This window comes from Clarias gariepinus, chromosome 9 (assembly GCF_024256425.1).
Source record: "Clarias gariepinus isolate MV-2021 ecotype Netherlands chromosome 9, CGAR_prim_01v2, whole genome shotgun sequence".
Taxonomy (NCBI): Eukaryota; Metazoa; Chordata; class Actinopteri; order Siluriformes; family Clariidae; genus Clarias; species Clarias gariepinus.
Window position 1 is genome coordinate 13,417,977 of NC_071108.1, and position 18,273 is coordinate 13,436,249.

The 18,273-nt window shown below is 40.6% G+C and overlaps 1 protein-coding gene across 3 annotated transcripts in view; it reads right to left on the minus strand.

Annotated features, from left to right (window-relative positions):
* bcar3 (BCAR3 adaptor protein, NSP family member) overlaps positions 1 to 18,273 on the minus strand; it is a 72,603-nt gene that overhangs the window by 44,004 nt on the left and 10,326 nt on the right. The window contains exon 1 of one of the 3 annotated variants that reach the window (XM_053503882.1): positions 11,918 to 12,096. The exons of 1 other annotated variant lie outside the window; for it this stretch is intronic. The gene's annotated coding sequence lies outside the window, so the exon portion shown is untranslated. Of the gene's footprint in view, positions 1 to 5,135; positions 5,358 to 11,917; positions 12,097 to 18,273 lie in introns of those variants that run through there. One more of the 3 variants, XM_053503881.1, reaches the window with a different exon arrangement.

Consider the following 18,273-nt stretch of genomic DNA (forward strand, 5'->3'; position numbering starts at 1 on the left):
TCTTTTGTCTGAACCTGCACGCTAAATATCTGATGAGCCTCCTGAAGCTCTTCCTGTTCTGCACTGAAGCTCATGTTTATCCTATCCTATGTATAATCACCAAATCCTCACCGGAGGTCTTGAGTCTAATCAGAGACCCTACACACATTCTCCGGACACAAGCTGTGTGATTACACAGCACACCTCCACACCTGAAGCACCTGGAGTGTCCGGAGCCCTGAAACGCAACACCCCATTCACTCCTAGTGCTTTTCATGTGGTGTGGCTCAGGTAGCATATGGTAACTTCCACAGGTCCCTGTGAGTGATCCCTGAGTGATGATTATGCCTGGTTAGAAATCCCCTGCAGTATTATTTCCAATTTTTTCCATGCATGCACTGTCAAGCAGCTGAGCAAAAGTCATGTAGGCTCAGGCGCTATCCTCATCATCAGCTAGCATTAAAGAAGAAATGCCTGCTGCATGAGTGTTTAGTTAAAAAAAAACACATATTGAACGAAAGAATCATAAACTGTGACTCAATTTTGCAATAGCAGCAAGATAGTAGCAGCAAAACAATTTCATATCTATGCGTACCTGGATATGATGGCGCAATGAGTCAGAGCCATGCTATATTACTCACTTACTCCCGTATGATTAGGATTGTGCAAAAGGATAGTTCACTTCCTAACAACTACTTATCGTCAGGTATCATCTCAGTGTGAATGAAACGCCATGGCAGTGTTCATCAACAGCGAGTAGCAGTTCTTAAGCTTTATCCCAATTGCTGCCCTACCTGCTTGAGCAACCCATTCCAGTTGCAAGCAGCACACACCGAGTCCCCTGCATGCCTGAAATGTACAGTAATTAAGCCTCTTTTTTCCCCACTGGAATGCAGTGTGGGTCAAGCACCATGCTTTATATAACCACAGGCTGGTATCTGAGATGGCGCTGCCCAGAGGACCTCTTCGCTGTGTGTGGTAGAGAGACAGCTGTTGGCTGAATAGGAATGCAGCTCCGAATTATAACAGCTAATCAGTTAACTAGGTCTGAGAGCATGGTACTGTACTTTTGACGTTTGGTCATTTTCATCACACATTAGTCACGACTGATGTCTTCCAGCAAAACTTACTAAAAGCAGTTCAAGATTTTGTAGGGAAAAAAATACGTGCCAATTGTTTTTATGTCTTATCTTTATCCATTTTGACTTTAAACAAATTCTGTGTCATTAGAATATTTTTACATCAGTAAAAATATATTATAGGGGGTTTAAAAGTACAAGTTAGCTCTTAGACTGAAAGCTCACCAGGTGAGTAAGAAATGTCTCTATTGATCAGGAATCATAAATAAAGCAAAATAATGGACAAATACATTTTCAGTTAAGATCTTTACCCACTCAACACCCAACATCTTTAATAATCATCCAAACAGATACACATCAAAGTCATTTGCTTTTGAAATGAATCTCTATCCTTCCTTATTCTTCCTCTGGCTCTTTTTTGCTCTCACTTTTCAGTCTTTCAAAACCACCTGTTTGTTCCTGACGTCATCCTCTACGCTATTTTTAAACCTCTATACAGTTTTGTACCTGAGCCCCTTTACATAATATGTGGCAGGGGGTAATGGAAGATCCCAGGTTCAAATCCCTGCTGTCACCTTTGGGCCTTTCAGCTAGGCCCTTACTGCTCAAAGGTATAATGAGGTAACAATCACTTTGTAAAAGGGCATCTACCAAATTCTAACAATAGTAATGGTATAATTTACTATATATCTGAGCACCTTTCCTGCTACACTGGTCTCGTGGGTGGCAAATTCGCAAAGTGACATTTTGCACTGTCCTGCGGTCTCCCTCACGGTTGCTATGTGATGCCATGGGCGCAGTCAGCGCGAATGTGCTACATCTGTAAACGCATTTATTTAGAGCCCTGGAAACCAGCATGAGGCAATCTGTTCAAACATTAGGTAGCACCAGGTTTGAGAGCACGTTGCTCCGGTATAGGGCCAAAGATTAAGATCAAGATCAAGACAAAGACCCAGTCAAGACCAAGTCAAGTCAAATGCAAGAAGCAGCATCCCATAGGAAAGAGAAAGAGTGGCACAAAGCATGATTAGCGTGCGCTTTCCGTTTTAACTAAAGAGTTAAAAAGAACCTAAATAAAACACAAGCCCGTAAAGGGGATAACCTCATCCAGAGTGGACAAGAGAGCTTTATTTTTTAGTTTTCAAAGCCCTGTCCTATTGAGGAGACAAAGGAGCTTTGTTTGTTTTGTGTTTTCAGTTTTCTTTAGTTTACTTTTTGGTTTCCAATTAATAATGCCACGTTTTCTCCAAACTGGAAGGTCTTCCCATGCGTTTCATAAGCACTCTCAAAACACTCCTATTTCACGAAACATTATTTCATCTCGTGGCCTGGCTGCCAAACAAATACTGTATCTTAGACACCTTTTCCATTACACTGAACTTGCAGATGAATTCCTGCTATCTGATATCACCCAAATGAGGATGGGCTCCCTGTTGAGTCTTTTAAGGTCTCTTTCTATAGTCATCTCAGGGAGTCTTTTCTTTGCCACCGGCACCTTTGACTTGCTCATCAGTGACAATCTGATAGTTATGATTTATACATATTTTCTCAACCTGCTTATTTACGGTTCACTGTTCAAATGACCCTGTGTGTTGACTGACCTCTTCTAACAATTCCATTCCAAGGTTTCTTATAAAGATTAGTTGGAAACAAGTATACTAGTATGATCTGCTTATGTGGGGATTGGATTAGCAACAATAACAGACCATGACTATAGGTCACATTATGTACTTCACAAAGCTCAGAAATGCCTTTACAGTATAAACGGCTTTTAGAGAACACAGAGACATTGACAAACACTGAGGCGCATACACCAAAAGGTTAAATACATGAAAAAGTGAAATATTCAGTGTATTTCAAAACAACAATCCCACCATTCTCAATCTCGGTGCTCTCACGACCCATCTACCCCCCACGGGAGCTGGTGGGAATCTCGTGAATAATGCAGATCTCCTTTAATTAATTCAAACCTGTTCACCAGAACAAAAGCCTGGGTGAGTGTGTGGGTTTAAAGAGCTCTCAGGGCAAAGCCATGCATCAAGTAGGACAGCATGAAAAAGTAAAACAGTGGAGTTAAGATGGAACGAACAGAACATCAAATCCTTCTCAAAAGTTAATCCTTCTCACTGGTGGATCATTCTATCACGACAGATATTACCATAGACACTGCTATAAAAATGAGCATAGATGTTACAATATATCTCAAAATCGACATTGCTATAGACGTCGCAATAGATCTCTCACCATAGACAGTGACATTGGCACTATCTGTGTCTGGTCTATGAAGATCTATGAGGATATCAATGTCGCCTTAGACTGTGAGATTGGCAATGATATCACAGATCATAGATCTCCAAAGACCATAGAAAGAATTATAGACATAACTATAGACAGCACATTTACATTCACAGCATTTGGCAGGAACCCATCCCAAGCAGATTTTTATCTTATTATACATCTGAGAAATTAAGGGGTTAAGGTCAATGCTCAAGGGCTTGACAGTGGTAATTTGATGGTGGTGGTATGGCGACCAATGGAATTCAACATAGATATTGGCATATATATATCACCATAATGCTCACCTTAGAAATTGCTCTACAAAGCACTATAGACCTCAACATAGTTATTACTATAGAAATCACTAAAACATATCGCCATCTTTTTCACCATAATTTTCTTCCGGCTGTTTCCATCTGACCTGCAGACAACTTGACACAGGGTTTACGACGCAACCCTCCCATTTTTTTAACCAGGCTTAGGACCGGCACTGCATGCGGTGGCAGGGTAGAATGGGCTGTGGCAAACCTGGATCCTCGAATCTGGATCCTCAGTTCCTTACATCAACAACTTGGAGTTTCCTTAGTCACCTGACCCACCACTACTCAAAATACATTTCACCCCAGACCTCACCAAAAATGCTGCTGTAGCCCTCACTGTAAGTTCTCAGTAGAGACCTCACCATAGACCTTACCATAGGAATGAAATCTATAAATCCTAAATTCCTCAACGGCTCAAAATCAACAGAACAGAATGTTCTCAGTGTCCACTATAGGGCAGGCCACTGTTCCTCTTCACACACACAGAACTGGCCATATGGGCAGCAATACATCAACCAGCGTCCTCCACCCCAGTCACGACACTTTCTCCATTCAGCTTTTCTGGCCTTTAATACAGAGACACAAGTGCCGATGGCTACAAATCACAGCTTAATGTCCTTATGGTCTGCTCCTGCAGAGTTTTTGTCCACTTCCTCTTATTAGTTGAGGAAGTTCAAGAATACAAGCAGGGCTATGAACAAATCACACTTCCCTTGCCAAAAGTAGTCATTTAGCTCACTGAAATCATATGCCTGTTTGCTCATCAAACAATTGCCTGGGATTGACTATAATAGTGCCAAAGCAAGCAGACACCCCCCCACACCCCCTTTCCTTTGACATAATTCCCAAGTCCTCAACAGCAAGTTTTGACAAGTTACTGCCATTTGTAAACACTGCATTGTGTTTGGAGTCTTCACCGCTAAATGACACGGAACATACAATTCATGAAATCTTCCTTTTGTTGAGAAGTGTTTCGCAGGTTTTTGTGAGAGGATATGGGCACCTCCAAACCACACACACACACACACACACACACACACACACACATGTACACGCCCTCCCCCCCTCCTGCAACGATGCGTCCCACCGTGTTGCATTCAAGGCATGAGCGGAGCCAAGAGATGGGAGGCATATCCGTCACAAAGTTATTAAAACGCTCAGCGGTGTCTGCCAGTCTGGTTGTCTGGAGTACACACACACACACACACAAACAAGAACACACACACTCCAGCCACTGATTCTTATAAATCCATACGCAGATACAAACAGGTCATTACAACACAGCAACCGTCAGAAGTCTGTTTTAGGTTTTATAACTGTCTAGAGTTAATCCACATGTAACTGAGTTGTAATTATTTCTTTGTCTTGCATTCAATCATGGGCACAATTTCCCTAAAAAAAAAAACCTAAAACTATTTTCTTGCCTCTAAAATGTAACCAAAATCCCCCAAATCATTTGATTTGAAACTTTTAAGCTTACCTGTCTAAGAGTAAATTGAAGTATCCCAAGAGAACAGACAGATGTGTATTCGTCCCCCCGTCACAGCTCTATAGCAAGCATGATGAACTAGTGCAAAACTCCCACTGATAAGACGAATGAAGACAGCAAACAGCTTTCACCTTCCTCACAAACACTCCTGTTCTGTGGCCACTGGCCTCACACTGTGAGCTCTGCCAGCTATTTTTCTCTTCAGGAGTCTTACGATCTCTCTCTCTCTCTCTCTCTCTCCCTGTGTTCCCCCTCAGGGGAGTGATTTAGGATTTCCCAGACACACCCTCTACGCTGGGCAGAACTTGAAGAGTCGTCTCTCACGCCCAGTCAGCTTGGCCAGCCCCTCTAAGCACCCCCCCCCCCCCCTCAACCCCCCGCAGCCGCTATCACTCTCTGTGTGTGTGTGTGTGTGTGTGTGTGTGTATCATCACATCGGTGGGGTCAAACATAACCTTCAGTTGTGCGTAACAGTGGCGTCATTGCAGGACAGCTGATTAATGAATTGCTTAATTTCTATTTCTATTTCAAGCCAAAGTGCCCAAGTAACTCAGTGTGCAGCAGTAAAGCGCAGGAGTAGTGGGGGGAGCAGATTGTGTTCTGTTGTTGTCTGTGTAAAGCACACTTTCCCCCGTCTTTGTCCTCAGATTCCTCCTCATTGTCTCTGAGATGATAACAAACAGAGCTACAAGCAGTCCTTCCTGCCTATAGTCGTCTGAATGAGACGAGAGGACAGAAGGAGAAGCAGGTTCTCTACTTCTCACTTTCCTAGCTGGAGATTTGTTATGTATAGTTTCATTAACATTCTGCTTGAGGAACACAGGATTAACTAGAAAAGATATTAATCGCATTATACGTAGATTAATAATAAATTAATAATATCTCCGGGTATTTGTTAGACTTGTACTTGTACTATAACATTACCCACCTATCCTTTCTTGCTATTCCATAAAAATACATTTACTATGATTGCGTTACTTACTGCACCACTAGCGTTAGGACCCATCGCTGACGGGAATGAGTTTTGTAGAAATAGTTTAAAGGTTAACACTAAAAATAAGCTGATCATCTTTAATTCAGTGATATTATTATTATTTCAGGTTGAAGTGTAAGTATCTTACGCCTTGTTGTCTTACGCTTCTTTCATCAACCGCCAAATACACTCCCTGTTTGGTAATCTGAGAGTGAATCGAAGATGAAAAATCAAAAAAGTAGATCAGATAAAGTTTTTTCAAGTTTTGTCTTAAAACGACTCCAGCGCTGTAAAATTCACTTATACCACTTCAGTGCTAATATTTCAGCCATGCTGTGTTGCGCTTTTGTTTCTGTTTCTTAAGAATTTTGGTGGCTTGTAGGTGCATTACGGTTGTTTTTGTGTCTTCCACATAATCTGTGTTCCTGGTAAATTATCATGTCGATTGGCTCTGTTAAATGCGTATATCCACGCCCACCTTAAGGGGAAAGCCCCTGTTAAATTCTATGACATACAGTAATCTGGCACACAGCTGCTCATAACTTCACTGCTACTCCATGTTTTGATTTTATTTATGGCACAGATTTAACGTCAGACAAATATCTAACTACTGCCAAAATTTCATTAAATTCTGTCATGCCAATTTTGCGTGATGCTGTGACAAAATCAGACTGGACAGACATACAGACATACAGACAGACAGACAGAACTTTTTTCTGAGACTGGTTTCTGGTCCTCCAATGTATGAAACATACAGTTAAAATATCAAGAGCAAATTCGGAACAATGTACAGACAAAACCTTTCTTTTATTGATAGATATCAGCATCTCTAATATTTAAACACTGAAAGTGGAATTTGGTATTTATTTAGCTGAGGTGATACATTTCCCTTTAGACCTTGTGTTCATAAGTCTAAAGGAGAGTTAGGAGGCAAAAAATCACTTTGCTTCACCTTGGTGGTCTAAAACAGAGGTTTCTACCCACCAGGCCATGCGGTTATTTGCTATCTGCACACATTAGGTTTCTCACAAAGGGGGTAAAGACTCAGTGTTTACCAATGTCAAGCAAAAACATGTTGAGTGAGCCATCTGGGCAACGCACACAAAAAACAAAGACAAACTTGCACGCTTGCTTTGAAACATATCCTAGCTGCCTGCATTGTAGTGCGTCAGTGTAACACCATCAAGATCATATCTCCTTATTGGTAACCAATGTGTTGTGTTGCCTATTCTACATAGGACAACATTTAAGGGGAAAAAACAAAGGTCACTTCTAGTTTTATACCTTTTTTTTACATAGTAAAAGGACAGGTGATGTATGACTATCCTTATCTCCACCAATAAGTCATATCATCAATCAATCATATTATCACAGTAATTGTGGCTGCGTTCACAAATTCACCTATGACCCTGATCCTGCGCCCCAACCCCCCTTATCTCTACCTCCCACACACTGCTCTGATTTAGGCTGCACACATGTTGGGAATTTCTGATCTATGAAATGCGCATTTTTGTTTACTGAGATAATAATAATAATAATAATAATAATAATAATTACAAATAATAATAATAATTCATGTTGCGCTTGAATTTAGCTAGTAGTTTAGCTTGAAGGTAGCTATTGTTATACAGTAAGTCCCAGAATTATCACATTCAAGCTACGAATTTCCACAGATACAAACAGACCGCGGATAATAGACACTGCATTGCATCAGATACCAAAAATTACAATTACATACAATATTTTCAGTGTGTAAGTCAATGTATAAACACACTGCAGATCAATCCATGCTATTTGTTATCACCCAAATGAGGATAGGTTTCCTGTTGAGTCTGGTTCCTCTCAAGGTTTCTTTCTAGTTTCATCTCAGGGAGTTTTTCCTTGCCACCGTCGCCCTTAGCTTAGTCACCAGGGACAATCTGACTATTTTGATTCATACACATTCACATTTCATACAAACTTCCATAATTTCTTTTGATTGCGTAAAGCTGCTTTGCGACAATGAGAATTGTTAAAAGCGCTATATAATTAAACTTGAATTGAATTGAGTCAAAATGTCCAAAGTCGGATAAATTGAATGTGCGTGCGTATACAAGTAAATGAGAAATGAATCAGCTGCACCCGTTTTAATGAATCAGTCCGGGAGCATGATGATAGAAAATGGATGTCCTGTAAAGTTTTCCCGATGGGGAATAATCCTAATTTCAGAAATCCTCAACTAGACAGCGTTCTTAGTCCAATACAGGGCTCAGACAAAATGGCGTCCATTTTGCGCAGTAAACACCATGTAGCATTGTCCTCACCCAACATCTTCCCAAGTTCCCTTTAAACAAGGTCAGCTAACCTTACTGCCTTACCGGGATTCCTCTCACGATTTGGAGACGCAATCTTGGGAGAGTATAATGCAGAACCAAAACAACAAACCTGTGTGTTTGTTTTTTTATGCTTTACATTGTATATTTGTGTCAAACATGTATAAGACTCACTTTGTCTGACTTACGAACGAATCCAACATACAAATGTTCTCCTAGGACCAAACTTGTTCGTAAGTCAGGCACTTACTGTATACAGTAGTTAGTGATTATAGATCTTGATACAAACTAATTTAGTTTAAATTGTCCTTGGTCACTGGTCTCTTTCACTAAACTTAAATAGCCTATAAATAGTGTCAGTGTGGACATAATACTGAATGTCACTAAAAAAGTTTCAGAAATACAAATGCTATTGCACTTATTTATTTAATTGTCAGCACAGTGACTTTTTATTAGCTTGTATGGTCAACTTGCATCTCCAGGCTTGTGGGGTGAATTTCAGCTCCATTCTGTGCATGAAGTTTACATGTTCTCCACATGCTCAGTGGGTTTCTTCCAGCTACTCTGGTTTCCTTTAAATGCATTCCAAAAACAAACTGGGTTGTTTTTGTTTTTTGTTTTTGTTTGTGAATGTGTGTTTATGCCCTGTAAATGGGTTGGCATCCCAGACAAATTGTACCACGTCTTGTGCCCTAAGTTCCCTGGGATAGGCTTCAGGCCCCCTGTGACCCTACACAGGATAAGCAGATATAGATAAAGGATGGTTGTTTATGTAATTTATTTTACAGTTAAACGAGTCCCTGGCTACCAAACCATGAGAATCCCCTCCTGAGACATAACAGTAGCACCAAACACACTCATTACTAGATGTAGATGTACATAGCAGGCAACGTCAGACTGAAAACAACATCTGGACGCAGACATGTCTTCTTATGTTACTGCACACAGCGTCCTCGACTCCATGAAGTCCCATAACTCATTTTCACCAGCCAGGTGGAGACACGTTCATGAGAATAGAGATTAGTATCTGATACAGACGCCACTGAAGCCACAGCAAAGCAATGATAATATCAATCTAGTGCTGTGACTGCATGCATTTAAAACAAAAAGCTTCTGAACCTTTTTTTAAACCTGAAATAAATCTTCACCATATATTAATGCATTGTCCCGGTCTAAGAAAATATGAATATCTCAATTTATATGAAAAAAAAAGTGTCCAATGAAATCTTATAGAACTCCAAGAGACAATTTCTACTATGACAAATCCAATGATGGATGAATATCATAAACAAAAAAGAGAGATGTGATGAGTCAGTCACTGTGGCTACTATCCTCTTGCTCCCTGTCTGTCTTTCTCTCTCTCTCTCTCTCTCATCAATCTGATAAACTGCATCCCCTCAGGCACCTGAACCCAGAGCCAGACGCCTGGCCGGTCCACCTGTAAGCCCCTTGGCAACATATTCCAGCATGAGGGAGGGAACGGGACACTGCCCTCGCTCTGTCCTCACTAAAAATTCCAAACACAGTGGTAAATATATTTAAAGGAATCTGTGGCAGATCCACTTGCAAACATAATTGCTGTGCATTGGTTTATGTAATAAGGGCAAACAAATCAAGACTCTTCTTACATTACTTTCACACTGCTTAACATGTATATTTAAAACTGATGATTAAATACTGTTACAACCCTAAGCATTAATAGAATTTCTATAGTCATTTATTTTGATGTAATTTGTATTATTACATTTGTTGAAGCGGCTATGAGTAGCTACTCCCTCAGTAATCTCTTATTCTTACTTTCTCAAAGTTAAAACAAAATAAAACTAAACAAAATGTCCCTTTTTACTAAGAAAGCCCACAATGCAAAGTCGTCCATCCTGAGGTCTCTGATGGAAAGCCGAAGCTGTGAAGAAGCACTGACACTCAAGAGTCCTTCAATTGTTGTTCTTTCAGCTGTTCCCACGAGGGACTGCCACAGCGGTATCATCCAATCCACATATTTGATTTGGCACTAGTTTTATGCCGGATGCCCCTTCCTGACAACCCTCCCATGTTATCTGAAATTCCACTAAGTTTTCTATGATAAAGACGCATAAAGATGCTTCCACTGCACCGGCTGGGCACTCAACAGTCCTTTAAATAAGCCATGCTGTTATTGAAAATGAATCAACGCATTCTGAACGGTTAGATTTGAGAATTTAACAGAGCTGAGCTGCTTTAATAAAAGCCAGTACAGTAAGTCCCCTTGTTGGTAAGTCCAATTAGTTCAGAAAATTCAACAGACGTTGTCTAGGTACTAGGATACGAGGCTATACACAGTATTTAAGTAACACGTTCCATGATCTTGTCCTTGTTCTTTAGAATCGTGCTGATTGTTGAACAATTCCTGTTAAAAGAATGAGTAACGTCTAACGGATTTCACTTCGCTCCATTCTCTTGATTATTTTTTACTTTGTCTTCATCGTTATTGCTTGGCACTTCTTAGCAGTACCTCTGCTTTTATACTCACTGTTACAACACATGCACAGGACACCTTGTGTAATTGAACATGCCTCAACGCTTGTTCCTATCTTCGAAAGTTCGTATGTAGGGGACTTACTGAATTTATCTCAAGGGCCTTACTGGATTTCTTAATATAGCGTATCCTAATGACATTTCAATCTAACATTATCACTGTGACACAATGAAAACCAATTACAGTTTAATCTGTAATGACAGTAAATTGCTACACTGGGGCTGTGGGTTTCGGAAAAAAAAAAAATACTGGACCCAACATTTAACAAACTTGTTTGTCTAGCTACACAATACATTTTCAAACGAATCCCCATAAAGTATAAGACTGTAACTGATTTTTGCATACAGTATGTTCCCCAGGTCACTACAGTAAAGTAATATTATATATATTTTTTACAGTGATTGAGTACTCGCTCACTCTCACTCATGTTCTATACTCATCTTTATCCTGTATTCAGGGTGGCAGTGACCTGGAGCCTATCCCAGGAGACTTAGGCCACGAGGCGGGGTACACCCTGGACAGGGTGCCAATCTATCGCAGGGCAAACACACATTCATACACTACGGCCAATTTGGGAATGCCGATTAAACTAACCTACATGTCTTTGGACTGTGGGAGGAAACCGGAGTACCCAGAGGAAACCCACCAAGCATGTGGAGAACATGCAAACTCCATGCACACAGAGACGGGAATCGAGCCTGGCCGGGAATCAAACCCAGACCCTGGAGGTGCAAGGAGACCAAGGTGCTAACCACTACACCTCCGTGTGACTGTGATTAAGTACATTGTAAGCAAAAGTTGCTTTATAGTATCATATAAGGTGTGTGCACACACTGAGAAATGAAATTAAAGCACATCAATAGCTCTTGCCTTTTTAGTGCTATAATTCCGTCGGACTCTGAAGCTATCATTATGTTTAAGCATTTTAAGTAAACCACACCTCTGGTCCCTAATTAGCACCAAGTTCTGTTACCTGCTCTGGATTACTCATTTCTGCTGTCAAAGCACAATTTCATTGTCAATCAAGAGTAAGAGTGGAAGTCGGTTTCTCCTCCGCACGCCCTTCTGTGATGTCTCTCAACATCTCCTTCTGCGTGTTTTCATTCCAGGGAGGAAACTCACAGTTTGTGCTTGTCTCCTGTGCCCTGCCCAAGGCTAAAGGAAAGAGGAATTTATCAGTTCACTCAATGTAAACTGTACTCATATTTTATGAGAAATGCCACATTCCACAATTTGAAATCATCAGTGAGATAGACATTATCTTCAGCTGAAAGTCATTCCCATTTCCTTGTAAAAAAACAAAACAGTATTTTAGAGCTCAGAATGTACTAAAAGGGAACCATTACTGCAATCAGGTTGATTAAATTTAAAGAATGTAAATTAATTTTGGTCATTATAATAATGGTCATGAATTAGTTTTAAATTAAAAGTTTATTTTATTTAGTCTGGGTAAACAAGCAAAATATGCCCCTTGGGTAAAAATCCACAAAGTTGCTCGACTATTTATACTTTGTGTCTTGCGGTGATAGAGTGTGTAACAGGCTCCTCGTGGATAGGCTTTTCCACAGGAAACGAATGACAGCTCAGATGACTAACATACCTGAACATCATCCTCCCTCTAAAATTACCACTATGCTGTCAGCAGGTTTATGTCTAGCTATCATTCATACATGGTGTCCATGGTGATGGACAGAAAAGCCATCAACATGAAAATGCTTCCAGTAAAGCTCACGTTCAGAGCTGATACATGGGCAGAGTGAGATCAGCTGTTCCTACATACTCGGAGGTCATGCTGATCTAGAAACAGGATAACTATGACCCGGAATTCTTAAGGAACAGTTGAAATGATGGATGTCAGTGTAAGTGACGGTGATATCAGTTGGCATGTTATGTATCCAAGTCTACATACTGCACATGGCCTTGGGTAATCCATGACTTATCTATGTTTTTAAAGATTAATAACATACACACTTTTAATACCATACACACTCAAGTGTCCTTTACAAGAGGATAGAAAGCTTATCAATACCGTATCAATAATAGCATGAGTTTATTAAGGGGAACGAGTATTAAAACATCAAGCTTTCAGTGGTTCATCTTCCGCTAGACAAGGGTGGATATATAAACTAATGCAGGAGTGTCAGGGATACAACACCACAACTTCACAGGGCTCCACTTACGTATATATACTTTCTCACATTTGTCCACACCTAGGAGACTTTTATAGTACCTAGTGATTTTTGGACAAAACCCAAAGATCCTGTAACAAACCCACATGAGTGCTGAGAGAATCTACCCATTACCTCCACAGTGTATGATCGGACAGGAGACCCAGGGGCGATGAGGTAACAAGCCTGTGTCATCGAATTATATGGTTAGGAAACTCATTTATTTGTTAGGGTTTTATGTAAACATATTGTAATCTAGAAAACATGCCCAGAATACATGGTGTTCCTTTGTATTTAAAAACTGTTTTTCTGTTATTCAAATTCATATCAGTTTGAACTATACAGTTATTATACTATTCGGCCGAAAGCTTTTATTTAACTGTGTAATATGGATAATAAATTTGATATAAATCTATATGTATCTATATCATCATCTATATCTATAATCATGACCATAACCTAAAGTAAAAAAATGTAATATTGTAATAAAAATAAAAAAAACATTTTTTTCCCCCATAATTTAAGTTTTTGGTTGAGCTAAGGAAATCTTCTAGTATTTTTATGAGTTGCAAGTCATGTTCATTTAAATGGAAATAAAAAAGTCATGAAATATTTCACTTTACATGTAAGACATCTCGACTATATGTTTGACTTTTAAATTACTACAGAAAATTGACTTTTTCATGATATTTAATTTATTATTATTATTATTATTAGAGAGAAATTATTAATAAGCATGGCTATAGCCTATAATATTAAACATTCACTCATCGTCTATACTGTTTTATCCTTATACAGTACTGTATATGGTCGCGGAGGGCCTGGAGTCTATCCCAGGAGAGCTGTCCAGGAGGCAGGGTGCCAATCCATCACAGGCGACACACAGACATGGACACACCCACATACACACACACACATACTCATTCACACACTACAGGCAACTTGGAAATGCCAATAAGCCTAATCTGCATGTCTTTGGACTGTTGGAGGAAACCAAAGTGCCCGGAGGAAACCCACCAAGCACTGGGAGGACATGCAAACTCCATGCACACAGATCCGAGGTGGGAATTAAACCTGGACTCTGAAGGTTCAAGGTGCAACCACTAAGCCAAGCTGTGTTGCTAAAATAAATTTCAATGATATAAACAGGGTTTGTCTTTATAATGTCTTAAAAGTCAAAGCATGGTGTGTCTTCCTTAGCCTTAGTACCAAACATATGTTCGAAATTCAAACTATTATTCAGAGTAAAGTAACAAAAAGGGGAACGAGGCTGGAAGTGGCAGAGGACACTTACAACCTCACACCCAGCGTGCCAGTAAAGAAGAGAGGAAACTGCACGCCCAGAAAACATCCCGTACAATGAGAGAGAGAGAGAGAGAGTGTTTTAGACTGGTCTTCGTTTAAGATGATATCTGTGACTAAACAAATTAATAATAAAATTAGACAAAAAAATTAAGATATACACAAAAACTCTAAATGAAAACCACAAAATTGATGCTGTAATATCCAGTTATTTGACCTCAAGGCCACTAGTTTGTAATGATACAAAATGCAACACAGCTTTAGAGCACTTAAGGCTTAACAGCGGCTCTGTGATCATCCAGTCATTAGCGCGGCACCTCGAGTGCTGAGCAACTATTACTTCACATTACCAAATTAAACACTGCATCCATTTCTTTGCTTGTAATGGCTATGTTTTTGACCTTCTAGCCCATTTGTCTAGGTCGGGAATACTTCTGCACAAGACGGGGCAGTGAAAAATAGCAGCCACTTTAGCTTACAAAGCTGCAAGCGGCAAAACAGATAACAGGCTAGGTGCCATACCGAGTGCTTATTTATGGGTACGTCTGTATTGCTAATGTCTAAATGCTAATTAGTGCATGCAAGGAACACTTACAGCTATGTGCCGAAGATTTTAAATCAAGAAAAGATACTTGGCCAAGCTGTTTATTTAAATAACCTTTCTGTATTTGATAAAACAGTCTCACACTTTAATAATTAAAAAAAATGCATTTTAGAGCTAATTTATGAATGTGTTTAAAATGTATTATAAACTGTCATTTTTTTAAACTGTCATTAATATACACAGGTCTTAGCATGTGGATAAAATTCGAAACCATTGGGGGAAAAAAAACTCCAAACTATGCTTGAAATGAAAATGCAGTAGTCGTCGTTAACCTTGAATGGAGAAACAGTCACAACAGTGCCATTATCATTTGTTTTGGAAGGAAGTCGCCTCAGAGACCACGCTGACCTTTGATTGTCCATCCAGAGACACCTGGGAAGCTCCAGGGGCTGTTTGTTTTTGTGGTAATAGCGTTAGCATTTTCTTACAGGATGTGAGGCTAGGTGGAGCAGCACTCAGAATGAGCTGTTAAAGGTGTTGAAGCTCGTATGCTCAGACCTCCTGTTGACTCCTCAAACACCCCAAACAATTTTCAGAAGAAAAAAAAACAATAGCACTTGTAACATTGTAAGGAATTCACTAAAAACCAGCACAGCGTGTGGGAGTTCTCTATCTGTAGAGGATTATAAATGTTAAAAGGTCATATACTGTATAATTTTCAAGCAAATGTGTCTCCTAAGTTGTGAGAATGAAAATTATGCATTTTTAATATATTCTTGTAATATGCTTTTAACCTGGCTCTAAAATTCACTCACACCTAGTGTATTACTCATTAATATTCACAGCAGAGATTACCTGATGCTCATTAATATTCATTAGCTTGCCTTGTGTCAGGCATCTTCTGTCAAATCAATTGCTGTTTTCTGTTTTGAGTGTTCTGATTGACTATTTATCCTGACCCCCATGGTATAGCGACTGGAAATTTTTGCAGTGAAACCAACTCGGCTGCCTGAAAGAAATATGAGAAAGATGTTTCTTTTTTCACTTTGCAACATTTCTCACTATAGAGTGATACAATACTCCGGTTTCCTCCCACAGTCCAAAGACATGCAGACTAGGTTAATTGGCGTTCCCAAATTGCCCATAGTCTGTGAATGAGTTTGAGTGTGCGTGTGTGTGTAAGTGCCCTACGATGGATTGGCACTCTGTCTAGGGTGTACCCTGCCTCGTGCACTAAGCCTCCTGGGACAGGCTCCAGGGCCCCCGCGACCCTGAATACAGGAGAGTGACACAGTGACACAAGCATCCATACCATTAAAACCCCCCAAATTATGCCCAATATTGTGTAGGGTCCTGTGGTGGGGTGCGGCCAGGACAGCTCTGGTCCCTTGGGAAATGACACAACAAGACCTCTGGAATATCTGCAGGAATATTGCAGGACTATCTGGCACCTGGACATTAGCAGTGGATCCACTGGGTGCTGTGGTCATCCATGACTTGGACTTGCTTTTCTGGAGCATTCCCTGGAAGGTAGGTTGGATTGAGATCTCTTTGCCTGCTAAGCACTATCCGCGGCAGGCTGTGATGCACTAACTGTTCGGATACATTTCTATCATAGCCGGTATAAATGTTTTTTTCAGCAATTTGTGCTACATGGCTTTTCTATGAGACCAAACCTAGCCTGTGGGACCAACAGCCATAGATGAGCCTTGGGTGCCCACGGTCCTGTCATAAGTTTACTGGTATATAATTTCTAATAAATTTTATTATCATGATATTATCCTCGCATGGTGGTGTAGTGGTTGGCACGGTTGCCTCGCACCTCCAGGGTCTGGGTTCAATTCCGGCCAGGCTCGATTCATGACTCTGTGTGCATAGAGTTTGCATGTTCTACCCGTGCTTGGTGGGTTTCCTCCAGGTACTCCGGTTTCCCCCCACAGTCCAAAGATCTGCAGATTAGGCTAATTGTGTAAATAAGTAAGTATATGTGTCTGTGCCCTGCACACTGTCCAGGGTGTACCCTGCCTCGTGCCCTAAGCCTCGTAGGATTGGCTCCAGGGCCCGCGACCCTAAATACAGCATAAAGTGGTATAGAAAGTGATTGAGTGAGAGTGAGTGATTTTATACACTTTGGGACACTTTGAGCCTGTAAGATCAATTAAGTGAGTTCCAAATCCATGAGAAACCACATCAGTTCCAATTTTCTAAGGGCCTGGAGCCTATCCCAGGAGGCTTAGGGCACAAGGCAGGGTACACCCGGGACAGGGTGCCAATCCATTGCAGGGCAAAAATGTGATAGTATTGCTTTAAAACTTATTACAAGTCAGTTGTGGGAATTCTGTACACAAATAGTGTGCAAAAATGAAAACTAAAAGGAAGATAAAAAATCTTTGTGCTGATCCAACACATCCGTAAAACAACAAGTGTGTTCCTGTTGATGCTAGAGCAAAAAATGTGGAGATTTTAACACAGGCAAACAAGCTGCAGCCTGTCATCCCACTCTGTGTGTGTGTGTGTGTGTGTGTGTGTGTGTGTATAAGACTTAATTACACACAGAGAACATTAGCCGGTAGACTGCAGTAACTGTAGGGGACAGGAGTTTAAATTCTACAAACGTGTGCCTGCTCCTACTGCATGCCCCTTAACTAACAGCTATTCATGTGTGTTTGTGCGTGTTAATGCTATGTATACACACAGGGCGGAAACAAGCCCCTGCATGACACCCCATCCGTGTTGACAGTAAACTCATCAGTGTAGCGTTACTGTGTGTTCTCCGGGCAGTGATGCCAGCTTGCCTTCTGTCTGATCTTAATTCCAGCATGGTGCATAATTCCACACTCGTATCTCTTTCATGCAGCTCCGTCCTGAAATCTTAGCATAACACCTAATTACTCTTTTCTCTGAAGAGAACCTCCGAGCAGGCTAAGCTGGCGTCAAGGGAAATATGCAGGCACACATACTCGCGCGCACACACACATGCACACACGTCCTCTCTACAATCCACTGGTTAGTTTTCTTAACTAAACTCTGTTGATACAACCCCATATCCTTTATCCCTCCTCAAGGCCACAAAGTGGGAAGATGGTCTGTTGGTAGGAAAAGGCCTGATGTTGTGTCCCAAACCACACAGACACGCTGTCTCTGCTCTTCAAGCTAAGTTAATGCAGCCACTACACACTAGATAGTCATAGGCTGCCCAAGACAAACAAATAAAGACGGAAAGAGATTGTAGGAATGACAAAGACATGGAGAGGTGAATCAGTGACACATCCCAACCGGCAAAGATATGCTAACTCCTGCTTTTGTTTATTCAGC